The sequence below is a fragment of the Bufo bufo genome, chromosome 7 (genome assembly GCF_905171765.1).
Source record: "Bufo bufo chromosome 7, aBufBuf1.1, whole genome shotgun sequence".
In the NCBI taxonomy this organism is placed as follows: domain Eukaryota; kingdom Metazoa; phylum Chordata; class Amphibia; order Anura; family Bufonidae; genus Bufo; species Bufo bufo.
This window is the reverse complement of record NC_053395.1, coordinates 8,924,886-8,941,325: the sequence shown is the minus strand read 5'-3', so window position 1 is coordinate 8,941,325 and position 16,440 is coordinate 8,924,886. Positions and strand designations below refer to the sequence as shown.

General features: G+C 46.7%; 2 protein-coding genes across 2 annotated transcripts in view; both read left to right on the top strand.

Annotated features, from left to right (window-relative positions):
- Positions 1-12,785: 12,785 nt before the first annotated feature.
- Positions 12,786-16,440, top strand: part of LOC121008059 (up-regulator of cell proliferation-like) — an 81,742-nt gene continuing 78,087 nt past the window's right edge. Inside the window, exon 1 of the mRNA XM_040440336.1 lies at positions 12,786-12,890. The gene's annotated coding sequence lies outside the window, so the exon portion shown is untranslated. The remainder of the gene's footprint in view (positions 12,891-16,440) is intronic.
- LOC121008058 (interferon-induced very large GTPase 1-like) overlaps positions 12,818-16,440 on the top strand; it is a 39,447-nt gene continuing 35,824 nt past the window's right edge. The window contains exon 1 of the mRNA XM_040440334.1: positions 12,818-12,954. The gene's annotated coding sequence lies outside the window, so the exon portion shown is untranslated. The remainder of the gene's footprint in view (positions 12,955-16,440) is intronic.

Sequence of the window (16,440 nt, the reverse complement as noted above, 5' to 3'; positions counted from 1 at the left end):
GAGGAGCACTGCCAGAGCCCTACAAAATGACCTCCAGCAGGCCACAAATGTGCATGTGTCTGCTCAAACGGTCAGAAACAGACTCCATGAGGGTGATATGAGGGCCCGACGTCCACAGGTGGGGGTTGTGCTTACAGCCCAACACCGTGCAGGACGTTTGGCATTTGCCAGAGAACACCAAGATTGGCAAATTCGCCACTGGCGCCCGTGCTCTTCACAGATGAAAGCAGGTTCACACTGAGCACATGTGACAGACGTGACAGAGTCTGGAGACGCCGTGGAGAACTTTCTGCTGCCTGCAATATCCTCCAGCATGACCGGTTTGGCATTGGGTCAGTAATAATGTGGGGTGGCATTTCTTTGGAGGGCCGCACAGCCCTCCATGTGCTCGCCAGAGGTAGCCTGACTGCCATTAGGTACCGAGATGAGATCCTCAGACCCCTTGTGAGACCATATGCTGGTGCGGTTGGCCCTGGGTTCCTCCTAATGTAAGACAATGCTAGACCTCATGTGGCTGGAGTGTGTCAGCAGTTCCTGCAAGACGAAGGCATTGATGCTATGGACTGGCCCGCCCGTTCCCCAGACCTGAATCCAATTGAGCACATCTGGGACATCATGTCTCGCTCTATCCACCAACGTCACGTTGCACCACAGACTGTCCAGGAGTTGGCAGATGCTTTAGTCCAGGTCTGGGAGGAGATCCCTCAGGAGACCGTCCGCCACCTCATCAGGAGCATGCACAGGCGTTGTAGGGAGGTCATACAGGCACGTGGAGGCCACACACACTACTGAGCCTCATTTTGACTTGTTTTAAGGACATTACATCAAAGTTGGATCAGCCTGTAGTGTGTTTTTCCACTTTAATTTTGAGTGTGACTCCAAATCCAGACCTCCATGGGTTGAAAAATTTGATTTCCATTTTTTAATTTTTGTGTGATTTTGTTGTCCGCACATTCAACTATGTAAAGAACAAAGTATTTCAGAAGAATATTTAATTAACTCAGATCTAGGATGCGTTATTTTTGTGTTCCCTTTATTTTTTTGAGCAGTGTATTTTTTCCCCTGAGGAACTGACACCCTTGAACGGTGCAGGGAAACACACCGGTACATATGCCAGTGTCTGGGACATGGGACATAGGGCTATACCTGGATCATTACGTTTTGGGACATATGGCACTTCACCCGGTTCAGTGTTCGGGTGGGTTAGGAATTCCATTATCTGTTCTATCTGGTTTCCGTTATGCAGGATGGAAAACAAAGTCCTGTCGACAGGAAACCAGACAGATCCGCTATGCTTTGCCATAGACTTCTATTATGAGGGATCAAAACGGAATTCCTCTTAAAGGGTTCAGTTTTGCATTCCGTCTACGAATTCCGTTATATTCAGTTATAACGGAACCTATAACGGAATTCCTAACCCACCTGAACACCGAACCCGGTGAAGTTCGGGTTCTCTCCTCCCTACTCTTGTGCTGTCCATGTGCCAGAGCTGAAATCTTCTCCAACTAGGAGTACATTTTTGTGCCTCCTCACACTCATTCACCACCTATTTGGCGAGGGTGTGGGGTAAAGATCTAAAAAAGTGACAAATTGTGTTTCAAAACGGCAATTGTGACAAAATTTTGGACCTTTCTTCACAAGAAAATTTTGGGCTGTGGGAAATGGCCTCCAATGTGCATTGAGCCTAAGTCCTGTAATATGGGCGCATTCTAGCATCTCTATAGCAGCGGTTACTGTATTTCCCCGGTGACCGCGGGTCTAATGACCCAAAGTAACAGCGTCATAATGATCTATTGTGCTGGATCATTAGACCCAGGACTGGGCTGAGATTTTCGGCTGTAATACGAACGGCTAAAGAATTTGCAAAAGAAAAATCTGCAGCAGATCACAGCAGTGCAGTCCCCAGACCGGGGGTATCGTCATGTTATGCTATGTTTATGCCCAGCACACCAGCATGAGAGGAATGGTTGGCAATGACAGGGTTAATCACCCTGCCCCCACCCCTCTTTATAGGAGTAGGCTGTTCATTCTTCTCTCCAGGCGGAGGAGTTTAAGTCCAGACTGAGCGGAGGTAGGAAGCAGATGCCAGAGCTCCTACTCCGACCTGATTCAGTTCTCCTGTGAGACCACCACTCCAGCAAGGTTCCTAGGACCGAGACTGATTCCATCATAGAAGCGACAGCGTGTTACTCCAAACCGCAGCTTTCCAGACTCTGCTGCAGGTGAGGGAAATATACCTCAGACACCCATCACGTAAATGACATCCAAGCCAGACTAACTACAAGCCCGTATCACACAGTGGACACCTATATCCACAAGTGCCTGCAAGTCCCATTTAACAGCCACATATCTAGCCACCATACCTCCTCTTCTTGCGCCTGAAACTGCACTTTGTACTACATATTGTTGGATGTGCCACGTTATATACCTTTTATACCTTTACTTCTGACCTGATACTTCAAACCACCTTTCCACTGCACCGATCCCCAGGGAGCAACGGCCTGAGAGAGTTCACCATCACCCAGCACCTCATCAGGGCCACTACCACTCCCATCCTCTGCAGTACCAGCAGATCGAATTATATTTGTAGAACTCTCCTCCACGTGCTCCGTATATTTTCCATGTGGAATTTAACCTCCAGTGTGTATTTTTAAATCCTCAGCTTGTCGATTTCCATTGCGGAACTGTTTCAGATTTTTTGTGGATCTTCCCGGATGGACCTTTTCTGCTTTGAATCCACACGGTTTGATGTGTATTTGCCATTGCGGATTTCCTTTGAGTAGTTGTGGATTAGCACGCACCCACGTTAAGGAATCCAATGTGTTCTGTTTGACCGCTTTGTGTCCATGTGGCATTAGCCATCTGCTTTTCATGGCTATCAAAAAAAAAAACTGAAGAACACACACCCATCTCCTCCTAGCCATCATCCATGACATGGACCGCACAGGCTCAGCATCCATGGGCTGTTTTTTCACATCATTTTCTGGAATGGACACGTTTAGCACAAAAATCAGACCAGAGTACAGCAGATAGGTGACAGTGCTTTGGCCCATTGACCATAATGTGTCCTTCTTGACTCGGAGAGCACATGGGCGTGAGAACTGCTCGTCTGAATGAGGCTTTCAGAATCACAAAAACGATTGGGTCTACGTCCGCAATACATATGTGATGGCCATTGACACACACCCTGGGCGAGGGAAGGAATTTTGTATTACCATTAGTGATGAGTGAGCATGCTCGGCCGAATACCGGTTTAGCTCGAGCAAGCAACGGTATGCTTGGCACATGGCGGTACTCTGCCGAGTACTGCATGCTCTCGAGCGCCATGCTCGAGTCTCCTTCCCGCACGTTTCGCGGCTGCTAAGCAGCCAATAGACGTGCAGGTAAGTGCTGCCCTCACTGTAATGCTGTAGCCATGTTGGCTGCTGGCATTACAGTGATTGGCTGGCCGGAACGCGTAATCGGCTGCTATATAGCACCCGATGACACATGCTCGGATCAGCACAAATACGAAAAAACGGCTCCGGATTCGTATAGAGATCCTCTGGAAACTTCTCCTTTATTCACAAATAATATTTACAGCAGACATATCCACCAGTACACAGGTTCAGTTGACGCGTTTCGGAACTAAGTCCTTAGTCGTAACAACATAACAAAATGTAGCACCATATTTAAGTATATTTTTCCAATCCACCTTCCCAAATTTTCAGGGAGGGGAAACTGACATCATTGGTTGCTTCATTAGGATAACACCCCTCACCTAGCACATCCAATCAAATAGAAAATGTCCTTCACATTGTGCAGAGATCTGCAACCCCTTAACCCCTTGTAATCCATGGTCGCAATTTGCTGAAATCCATGTAAGGGGGAAATTAATCGGAAACGCAGGAAAAACGCACAATGTGAAGAACGTGAAATCAATAAAATCAGACAACAATTGTTAAAAATAGGGCCTTCCTTTCTTACTGTTCTTATTCCACAATATGGATATATTTGATTATATTATATTACATCTTATTCTAAGGATCCATATAACCATAAACAGAGCATACTGCATGAAGATGGGGCCATAGAAACCTACTTATACATATAAAGTCTGACTATACCTTCAGATTGGGCCAGTTATTGGTAGATTTACATTAGCTCCTTTTTTAGGTTTAACCCTGTAGGGACCCTACTGCTCAATCTGAAGATCCAAAATGCCTCCCGTAAGAGGAGTTTTTCGCGATGATCACCTCCTCTTGGGGGCGCAGATACCTTTTCAATCGCAAAGGCAGTGAAACTACTGACCCTGCGAGCACGGACCTGTACGAAATGTTTTGCTGCATTTGAGACCCCCAAGGCATTAGGATTACTAATGTAGCTCAAATGTTCCAAGAGTCTGTTTTTACATTTCCGCATGGTGCTACCGATATAAATTAAGTCGCACTCAGAACATCGAATAATGTACACAACTCCCGCAGAATTACAATCAATATAATTCTTAATTGGAAAACTGCAGGAGTGGTCTGAAGAATCGAAGGATCGTGTGGGGGTCACATACCTGCAACATTTGCATGGATTTCTCCCACATCTTGTGAACCCTCTATATCTAAGCCAACTGGATCCCTTTCCACTGCCTTTGGATCCGGTGCTGGATGTGAACAGAGATGGGGACAACGAATTTGACAAGGTAGGGGCTCTCCTTGGCACTATTTGACAACCCGATTTCAGTGCATTATATAGAATCTCGTCGTCATATAGGATCGGAAGACACCCTTTAACAATTGAACATATTTTATTAAATTCTTTGCTGTATGCTAGAGATAGAATCGGAGTGTTACTCCGCCTCTCCTCACCGTGTCTGATCACATCCTGCACCCGATTCTTCTTGTCAAACTTTTGTTTCTTGGGTCCAAAGAGCATATTGTACCTATTTTTTTGGGAAGCTATATTTCTGCCTCTTTGCAACATCCAATCAGGATAGTTCCTTGTTTTTAGCCTCTTGTCCACCGCACAAAATTCCTCCTCCAATTTCTTGCGGCCCGTATGTACTCCCCAACAGTGATCGCCCTTATTACATGTAAGGGGTGATGGCTTCTGGCATTAAGTATGGAATCGCCTGCTATGTCTTTCCTGAACGTTCGTGTGTGCACCATGCGGAAATGGAAAAACAGACTCTTGGAACATTTGAGCTACATCAGTAATCCTAATGCCTTGGGGGTCTCAAATGCAGCAAAACATTTCGTACAGGTCCGTGCTCGCAGGGTCAGTAGTTTTACTGCCTTTGCGATTGAAAAGGTATCTGCGCCCCCAAGAGGAGGTGAACATCGCAAAAAACTCCTCTTACGGGAGGCATTTTGGATCTTCAGATTGAGCAGTAGGGTCCCTACAGGGTTAAACCTAAAAAAGGAGCTAATGTACATCTACCAATAACTGGCCCAATCTGAAGGTATAGTCAGACTTTATATGTATAAGTAGGTTTCTATGGCCCCATCTTCATGCAGTATGCTCTGTTTATGGTTATATGGATCCTTAGAATAAGATGTAATATAATATAATCAAATATATCCATATTGTGGAATAAGAACAGTAGGAAAGGAAGGCCCTATTTTTAACAATTGTTGTCTGATTTTATTGATTTCACGTTGTTCACATTGTGCGTTTTTCCTGCGTTTCCTATTAATTTCCCCCTTACATGGATTTCAGCAAATTGCGACCATGGATTACAAGGGGTTAAGGGGTTGCAGATCTCTGCACAATGTGAAGGACATTTTCTATTTGATTGGATGTGCTAGGTGAGGGGTGTTAACCTAATGAAGCAACCAATGATGTCAGTTTCCCCTCCCTGAAAATTTGGGAAGGTGGATTGGAAAAATATACTTAAATATGGTGCTACATTTTGTTATGTTGTTACGACTAAGGACTTAGTTCCGAAACGCGTCAACTGAACCTGTGTACTGGTGGATATGTCTGCTGTAAATATTATTTGTGAATAAAAGGAGAAGTTTCCAGAGGATCTCTATACGAATCCGGAGCCGTTTTTTTCGTATTTGTGCTGATTGCAGCGGGGTCACACCCCAAGGCTCCTGGAACCGGGACTGCACTTACCGACCAGGGAGGTGAGCTGGAATAAGTATGTGCTCGGATCAGTCATAGTCAGAGAGAGCAGAGGGTAGGATGTGAAAAGCAGTGTAGGGAGCGAAATTCACAGTTATTATTCTAAGAAAGCTTTTCAAAGACCCTAAAGTCCTTTTAAGGACCACTGTGCTTGTGTTTGACAGCAGCAAGATGTTTTTCTTTAATACCTATTAGTGACATATACTGTACATCATCCGCAGACTGTGTCCTTTTGCATAAATTCAAATAATCAGCGCCACATTTATTGTCTATAGTGTGCGTGTAATACACATCCGTGACATATAGAGTACTCCATCCGAAAACTGTTTTTTTAGCGTAAATTTAAATAATCTGGGCCTAATCTAGTGTCCATAGTGTGTGGGTTTCTGTGACTTATACTGTCCTGCATCCAAAACTGTGTCTGTATTGCAAATTCCAATAATCTGGGCCTAATATAGTGTCCATAATCTGTGGTGTTCTGTAACCAATACTGTACTACATCCAAAAACAGTGTCGGTATTGCAGAATCCAATAATCTGTGCCTAATCTAGTGTCCATATTCTGTGGGTTTCTGTACTGTCCTGCTTCCGAAAACGGTGTCTTTAGCGCACTGTAAAACAATCTGCGGCACATCTAGTGACGATGATAAAGGATGATAAAGAAGACGAGCAGTAAGGGACGGGGAAGTGGGTATGATGCTGATGGTGCACACAGAGGCCGTGGCCCCGGGCGCAATGAAACTGTGCCTGCTGCCAGTGCACTAGAAAAAAAAAACATCCATAGTACCCAGCTTCATGTCCAACTTAGCTGGGCAGCGCAGGACAACACTGTCCAAGTCGGACCAGTGCGAATAGGTGGTCGGTTGGATTGCTGAAGATAATGCTTCCAGTCGGTTAAGCACCACCCTGTCTTCCACCAAGTCCAGTTTCTGTAGCCAAGAGTCTGGTCAACCAAATCCTCACTCTGATCATCCTTCCTCCCACCATGGAGAGGCTTACCAAACGAGTGATCCCACACTCGGATATTCCGAGGAGCTCTTTCCAGTGCCACTATTACATTTGGCCCTCGCGCCCAGCACGCTTGAAGAGGGACCTGAGATATTGTGCCCTGATTCCCAACCTCTTGAGCCTTTACAGTCTCAAGAAGATGGCGGTGGTGAACAGCAATCATTCATTCACGAGGTGGATGATGATGAGACACAGTTGTCAATCACTGAGGTTGTGGTTAGGTCAAGTCAAAAGCATGAGCAGAGTGAGGAAGTGGAAGAGGAGGTGGTGGACGATGAGGCCACTGACCCAACATGGGAAGGTTAAAAACGCCAAGCGAGGACAGCAGTGCAGAGGGGGAGGGATCTGCAGCACTGCAACAGGCTTAAAAAAGGCAGTGGGGTTGCAAAAGGGAGAAGTTGGCCCACACCAAACAGGCCAGCAACCGTTACACCGATCACGCCCATGCGTAAATCTACCTTGCCAACGGGTAGGTGTTCCGCAGTATGGCGCTTTTTGGAGGAAAGTGCAGCCGACAAAAGAGTGGTAGTTTGCAACCTGTGCCGTACCAAAATGAGCCAGTGCGTGAACACTAGCAACCTCACCACCACCAGCATGATCCACCACATGGCATCCAAGCACCCTAATAAGTGGTCTGAAAGCCTGGGTCCACAATCTGGGTATGCGGGTCACACCACTGCCTCCTCTTCCCCTGTATTACGCACTGCTGGCCAATCCCCTGTCGAAGGCGCAGGCCCGGATGCCCCTCGCCCTGCACCTGGACCTTCACATGAACCATCAGCAACAATATCCACTTCCTTGTCCTAGCGCAGCACAGCGTCCAAATGTCCATACAAATACCCACCCACAGGCCATAGCACTAAATGTGCAACTTTCGAAATTACTGGCCCTTGAAATGTTGCCATTTAGGCTTGTGGACACTGAGGCCTTCCGCAGCCTGATGTCGGCGGCCGTCCCTCGGTACGCTGTCCCCAGCTGCTACTATTTTTCACGGTGTGCCGTGCCCGCCTTACACCAGCATGTGTCCCAGAACATCACCTGTGCCCTGACCAACGCAGGTACTGGGAAGGTCCACTTAACTACGGACACAAGTGCTTGTGGCCAGGAACGCTACATTTCCCTGACCGCACACTGGGTGAATGTTGTGGAGGCCGGGAGTGAGTCGTACCCTGGGATGGCACAGGTGCTACCCACGCCCAGGATTGCAGGCCCTACATCCATCAGGGTCTCCGCCAGCAGCTATGTTACTGGCTCCAACCCTCACTTCTTCTCCTCTGCCGCCTCCTCCTCCACTTCCACCTCCAGCAGCTGTCAGCCATCAGTCGCTAGCTGGATGCAGTGTAGCACTGCTGTGGGGAAGCTTCAACAGGCTGTGCTGAAGCTGATCTGCTTAGGGGACAAACAGCACACCGCCACAGAGCTGTGGCAGGGTATAAGGGACCAGAAAGAGCTGTGGTTCTCGCCACTGCACCTACAACCAGGCATGGTTGTGTGTGACAATGGCTGTAACTTGTGACGGCTTTGGAGCTCGGCAACCTGACACACATCCCATGCCTAGCCCATGTCTTAAACTTAGTGGGTCAGCGGTTTATCAAAACCTACCCCAATTTGCCAGAGCTACTAGTGAAGGTGCGCCTCGTGTGTGCCCATTTCCGCAAGTCGTCCACAGCTTCAGCCGGTCTATCAACGCTGCAGCAGTGCTTGCAGCTTCCAGCTCACCGACTGTTGTGCGACGTGAGCACGCGCTGGAACTCTACGTTCTACATGTTGGCCAGGCTTTGTGAGCAGCAGAGGGCAGTTGTGGAATACCAGCTGCAACATGGTCGTCGCCTTTCCAGTCAACTGCCACTATTCACAAGCGAGGAGTGGGCATGAATGTCTGACCTCTGTGAGGTTTTAAAAAACTTTGGTGAATCCACACAGATGGTTAGTGGTGATAACGCTATTAGACAAAAAAATCACAGAAAAAACTAAGATAAAAACATCCTGCACGGTATGATATACAAATCTGCGGATGTCACTGGCCATATTATTGAAGAAAATCACAGAAATAAGATAATAATGCACTTAGTGCAGGATGTTTTTATCTTAGTTTTTTCTGTGATTTTTTTTGTCTATGGGAGTAGCATTCCTCTGCACTTTTGCCCTTCCTATCCAATAGAGCGCCTTGATTAGGTGTTACATATAGGTGTGCTTGCTCCTCCTCCCATTGGTTACTTGATGCACATTAAGGCGACTAGGAGCAGCACACCATGCGCTCCTGAACATAGAAGCCCAATGGCTTAGGTACGTTTAACGTAGGACCCGCCTGACCTGAGACCACCTTGGCGCTTGGTAGGCGGGCACAGATATGTTTTGATCAAAATATATTGGCTAAGTGTCTCAGATATTATCATATCAGAGTGAGGACTTTGTCCATATATAATGCTTGCATCTACTTTACTAAGTGCATTATTATCTTATTTCTGTGATTTTCTGTGATAACGCTATTATCAGCGTAACCATCCCACTGCTGTGTCTACTCAAACGCTCGCTGCTCACAATTAAGGACTACGCTCTAAATGTGGCAGACAGGGAACTGGGGGAGGACATTACACAGGGTGATAGCCAGACCATCCACAGTTCGTCTTCTCAGCACGAATTGGACCATGAAGAGGAGGAGGAGGAGGACCTGGAGACAGTTGCCTCTGCCACAGAGGGTAGTACCCATGGAACTTTAATTCCATCTGTTCAGCGTGGATGGGCAGAAGAGGAGGAGGAGGATGAGAAGATGGAGAGTCATCCTGATGTCGACATCGACGTCTTGCCTGTTGGTACTCTGGCACACATGGCTGACTTCATATTAGGCTGCCTTTCCTGCGAACCTCGCGTTATACGCATTTTAGATAGCACGGATTACTGGGTGTTCACCCTTCTCGACCCCTGCTACAAAGAGAACTTCTCATCTCTCATTCCTGTGGTGCCGTGCTTGTAATTTTTGGCAGCCCTTTCACTTAGCGCATAGGCTTTATGAGTGTAGGAGTCCCACTACCTGAACTTGTACCACAATGTGAATGAGGCCTTCCTTTATGTGTATATGGTTGAATCTTCATTTTCTTATCCTTCTCCTCCTCCTCTTTCATCATATCAACATGCTTATTCGTCGCATATAATGCCCTCGCATATAATTTTTTACAGGGTCAGCTCACCTGCAGGCCCTCGCATATAATGTTTTACAGGGTCAGCTCAACTGCAGGCCCTCACATATAATGTTTTACAGGGTCAGCTCACCTGCCGGCCCTTGCATATAATGTTTTACAGGGTCAGCTCAACTGCAGGCCCTCGCATATAATGTTTTACAGGGTCAGCTCACCTGCAGGCCCTTACCCACAATCTTTTACAGGGTCAGCTCACCTTATGATGACGACAGCGAAGTCTTGTCTGTTGGTACTCTGGCACACATGGCTGACTTCATGTTAGGCTGCCTTTCCCATGACCCGCGCGTTATACACATTTTAGACAACACGGATTGCTGGTTGTTCACCCTTCTCGACCCCTGCTACAAAGAGAACTTCTCATCTCTCATTCCTCTGGTGGAGAGGACAAGCAAAGCGGTGCAATACCAGAAGATCCTTGTTGAAAAATTGCTCCAAAGTTGATAGGGCAGACATCCAAATGGATCATCGCCGTCATGGGGACGTGCGATCGCCTAGAAATTATCTAGAGTCAACAAAGTGGCAGCAGGCCCTCACCTACAAGTCCAGTCTCAGTAGCCAAGAGTCTGGTCAACACAATCCTCACCATGATGGCACACTGGGTGAACGTTATGGAGGCCGGGAGCAAGTTGGCTGCTGGCTGGCACCCGACTTGCCCTCCAATAGATCTTCGTTAACGGAAAGTGTACTCATTCCAATAACAGGGCCGCTTAGGAGTGCTGTACTGTTATTTATCGTCACTACCTCCCCAAGTTGGGAGTGGGTAATTGCTGCGTTCCTACTGCCTTCCTTGGATTCCTGTACTTTAATAACTTGACCCACCCTCTCTAGGTGGTTCACAATTAGGAAAAAAAAGGGGCAAGGTAACAGCAGCCAATCAGATTTCAGCCATTGACCTCTCTTGGATGTGGTATCCCTTTCTCAAGCTCCCTCTCCGTCATCAAACCCTGATTCCCCGTTACCCGTGATCACCATGGTAGGCGCAGAAAAGAACATCGAAAGTTGATAGGGAAGACATCCAAATGGATCGTCGCCGTCACGGGGACGTGCGATCGCCTAGAAGTTATCTAGAGTCAACAAAGCGGCAGCAGGCCCTCACCTTCAAGTCCAGTCTCAGTAGCCAAGAGTCTGGTCAATACAATCCTCACCATGATGGCACACTGGGTGAATGTTGTGAAGGCCGGGAGCAGGTTGGCTGCTGGCACCAGACTTGCCCTCCATAGATCCTCGTTAACGGAAAGTGTACTCATTCCAATAACAGGGCCGCTTAGGAGTGCTGTATGTTATTTATCGTCACTACCTCCCCGAGTTTGGAGTGGGTAATTGCTGCGTGCCTGCTGCCTTCCTTGGATTTTTGTGCTTTAATAACTTGACCCACCCTCTCTGGGTGGTTCACAATTAGGAAAAAAAGGGGCAAGGCAACAACAGCCAATCATATTTCAGCCATTGACCTCCCTTGGATGTGGTAGCCCTCTCCAGCATGAGTCAGCGCTACCTGTAATTTTACCTTACCCGTTCCGTGGTAGTGCACTTGCACTGAGGCGCACACCCCCGGAAATTGAGGCGCACACCCCTGGAAGTCACGTGGGGTAAGGTATTTTCATGAAGTAAGGATTTTTGTTAGAACACCGCCATTTATTTCTGATCTGATTGATTGCTAGAGGTAACTACTCCACAACTGACCTGGGGAAAATGTGCGGTTTTAAAAGGTGGTTTCCAAGTGCCTACCCCAAGATGCCCTCCAGTGATCTCTGTTTGTCAGCTTTCTATCACACGTTATTACCTGGGGGGCTTTAAGGGCTAGTGTTAGCATTCCTGTCATGTTCCTGAGGGTCTGGATAGGTTAAAGAGGACCTTTCACCACTCCTGACATGCCTGTTTTAATAGCTTCATGCATTGTCCATGTAATAAAAGTTCTGGGGCATCTAGTCTTATGGCTCTATGTTGTGCTATTCCTTTATTATTTCTACTCGAAGTTAGGAATTTATTCCTAGCAGTCTCCTTCTTTGCTGCTTGGATCCTCCATGTTGGATTCCTTCTCCCTACCGTGGTCTACTGCGAGTGTAAGCTGAGCACCAGAACACCTCTTCCCAGCCAATGTTTAGCTGCCACCTACTTTGTGGGTGATGTTATGTACTTAGAATGGCATAAGCTGACATCGATCTCTAGTGAAGCAGTCAATGCCTCGCCCCTTTAACAACATACTATATATGTTATCTGTCCTGAAACGCGGTGGAGACTTCACATTGTCAGGAGGAGCGCCATTATCTGAGCGGCTTTCACAGAAAACCATTGTAGTTTCTTTAAATGATTTCCCCCAGAGTAAACTGTGGATGCAGTGAACAGAGTCTGTCAATTACAATGTCCTGGGGTCGGGAGAAAGGAAAGTGAAACTTCTTGTAGGTTTTATTCTAAGTTTTGTTTCTCCCAATTATCATGAGGTCTCTTCCCCTTATTGTGTCATCTTTCAGATCAAGTTAGTCGCTGTAGTCACTACCTACCAGAAATCACCAGGAAGGTCGCTGAGTGAGAGCTGCTGCTGCCTCCTGCACTGGTCATCACATCTCCACAATAGGTCCTTCAGTATAAGGGGAGAGCTGCTGATGCCACCTGCACTGGTAATCACCCCTTCACATCAGGTCCCTCAGTATAAGGTAAGTGAGAGTTGCTGCTTCCTGCACTGGTCATCACTCCTCCACAACTGGTCCCTTAGCATAAAGTGAGAGCTGCTGCTGCCTCCTGCACTGGTCATCACCCCTCCACAACAGGTCCCTCGGTATAAGGTGAGAGCTGCTGCTCCTGCACTGGTCATCACTAGAGTTGAGCGGACACCTAGATGTTCGGATCCAAACTTGACCCCATTGAAGTCAATAGGGACCCGAACTTTTGAGCACTAAAATGGCTGTAAAAAAGTAACCGAAAGGGCTAGAGGGCTGTAAATGGCATCAAAATGTGGTTAAGAGCATGGCAAGTGCTCTGATAACAAATGTGGATAGGGAAATGACTTAAAATAACATAAAATACGTAAAAATAAAAAATAATAACCTTGATCTTGGAGGACGAGATCCATATGGAGTAGGAGGTGGAGTAGGCGGTGGATGTGGCGGTGTAGGTGGAAGCGGCGGTGGAGGATGAGGAGGTACCCTAGACTGCTTTTTGGTTTTATTTTTTATTCTTTAAATTAGGGTAGACCCCAAAACATTGGGAAATATAACCTGTTATAACCCCCTCCAGCCGTGCTAAACAAACGTTAAGACAATACACTGGCTGCAGGGCAGGCCAGCACCTCCAAGGCGTAAAGGGTAAGCTCAGGCCATGTGCCCAATTTGTAGACCCAGAAGTTGAAGAGGGCAGACCCATCAGTCAGTACGTGTAGGCGTACTGACCATGTCGCACGTCCCCGTGATGTCCACGATCCAATTGGATATCTTCTCTATCAACTTTCGATGTTCTTTTCTGCGCCTACCATGTTGATCACGGTTAGTGGTGAATCAGGGTTCCATGCCAGAGAGGGAGCATGAGAAAGGGAGACCACATCCAAGGGAGGTCAATGCCTGCAATGTGATCAAGCTGAAATGTGGGCCAAGTTATTAAAGCAGAAGGATCGAATGAAGGGGCCAATTAAAGACGGATTTTAGAAATTTAAGTCCCTGTCACCTATGCAGAGTAGGGGTTTTTCATTGCCAGAAATGGGTTAATGTCACCCACAAATGGAACAGATGATTTTTAAAAATTTTGGTCCCTGTCACCTATGCAGAGCAGGGGTTTATTCACGGCAAAAATGGTAAAATGTCAACCCAAGAATGTAACAGAAAAATTAGTGAAGTTTATTAACCTGTCTACTAGGTAGAGCAGGGGTATATCACAGCCAAAAATTGGTGAATGTCACCCAACTATGTAACAGAAAAGTTAGTGAAATGTATTAGGCCTCTTTCACACTTGCGTTGTCCGGATCCGGCGTGTACTCCACTTGCCGGAATTACACGCTGGATCCGGAAAAACGCAAGTGTACTGAAAGCATTTGAAGACGGATCCGTCTTCAAAATGCTTTCAGTGTTACTATGGCAGCCAGGACGCTATTAAAGTCCTGGTTGCCATAGTAGGAGCGGGGAGAAGGGGGAGCAGTATACTTACAGTCCGTGCGGCTCCCGGGGCGCTCCAGAATGACGTCAGAGCGCCCCATGCGCATGGATGACGTGCCATGCGATCACGTCATCCATGTACCTGGGGCACCCTGACGTCACTCTGAAGCGCCCCGGGAGCCGCACGGAACGTAAGTATACACTGCGTGCAGAATTATTAGGCAAATTAGTATTTTGACCACATCATCCTCTTTATGCATGTTGTCTTACTCCAAGCTGTATAGACTCGAAAGCCTACTACCAATTAAGCATATTAAGTGATGTGCATCTCTGTAATGAGAAGGGGTGAGGTCTAATGACATCAACACCCTATATCAGGTGTGCATAATTATTAGGCAACTTCCTTTCCTTTGGCAAAATGGGTCAAAAGAAGGACTTGACAGGCTCAGAAAAGTCAAAAATAGTGAGATATCTTGCAGAGGGATGCAGCACTCTTAAAATTGCAAAGCTTCTGAAGCGTGATCATCGAACAATCAAGCGTTTCATTCAAAATAGTCAACAGGGTCGCAAGAAGCGTGTGGAAAAACCAAGGCGCAAAATAACTGCCCATGAACTGAGAAAAGTCAAGCGTGCAGCTGCCAAGATGCCACTTGCCACCAGTTTGGCCATATTTCAGAGCTGCAACATCACTGGAGTGCCCAAAAGCACAAGGTGTGCAATACTCACAGACATAGCCAAGGTAAGAAAGGCTGAAAGACGACCCCCACTGAACAAGACACACAAGCTGAAACGTCAAGACTGGGCCAAGAAATATCTCAAGACTGATTTTTCTAAGGTTTTATGGACTGATGAAATGAGAGTGAGTCTTGATGGGCCAGATGGATGGGCCCGTGGCTGGATTGGTAAAGGGCAGAGAGCTCCAGTCTGACTCAGACGCCAGCAAGGTGGAGGTGGAGTACTGGTTTGGGCTGGTATCATCAAAGATGAGCTTGTGGGGCCTTTTCGGGTTGAGGATGGAGTCAAGCTCAACTCCCAGTCCTACTGCCAGTTTCTGGAAGACACCTTCTTCAAGCAGTGGTACAGGAAGAAGTCTGCATCCTTCAAGAAAAACATGATTTTCATGCAGGACAATGCTCCATCACACGCGTCCAAGTACTCCACAGCGTGGCTGGCAAGAAAAGGTATAAAAGAAGAAAATCTAATGACATGGCCTCCTTGTTCACCTGATCTGAACCCCATTGAGAACCTGTGGTCCATCATCAAATGTGAGATTTACAAGGAGGGAAAACAGTACACCTCTCTGAACAGTGTCTGGGAGGCTGTGGTTGCTGCTGCACGCAATGTTGATGGTGAACAGATCAAAACACTGACAGAATCCATGGATGGCAGGCTTTTGAGTGTCCTTGCAAAGAAAGGTGGTTATATTGGTCACTGATTTGTTTTTGTTTTGTTTTTGAATGTCAGAAATGTATATTTGTGAATGTTGAGATGTTATATTGGTTTCACTGGTAAAAATAAATAATTGAAATGGGTATATATTTGTTTTTTGTTAAGTTGCCTAATAATTATGCACAGTAATAGTCACCTGCACACACAGATATCCCCCTAAAATAGCTAAAACTAAAAACAAACTAAAAACTACTTCCAAAAATATTCAGCTTTGATATTAATGAGTTTTTTGGGTTCATTGAGAACATGGTTGTTGTTCAATAATAAAATTAATCCTCAAAAATACAACTTGCCTAATAATTCTACACTCCCTGTACTGCTTCCCCGCTCCCCACTACACTTTACCATGGCTGCCAGGACTTTAGCGTCCCGGCAGCCATGGTAACCATTCAGAAAAAGCTAAATGTCGGCTCCGGCAATGCGCCGAAACGACGTTTAGCTTAAGGCCGGATCCGGATCAATGCCTTTCAATGGGCATTAATTCCGGATCCGGCCTTGCGGCAAGTCTTCAGGATTTTTGGCCAGAGCAAAAAGCGCAGCATGCTGCGGTATTTTCTCCGGCCAAAAAACGTTCCGGTCCGGAACTGAAGACATCCTGATGCATCCTGA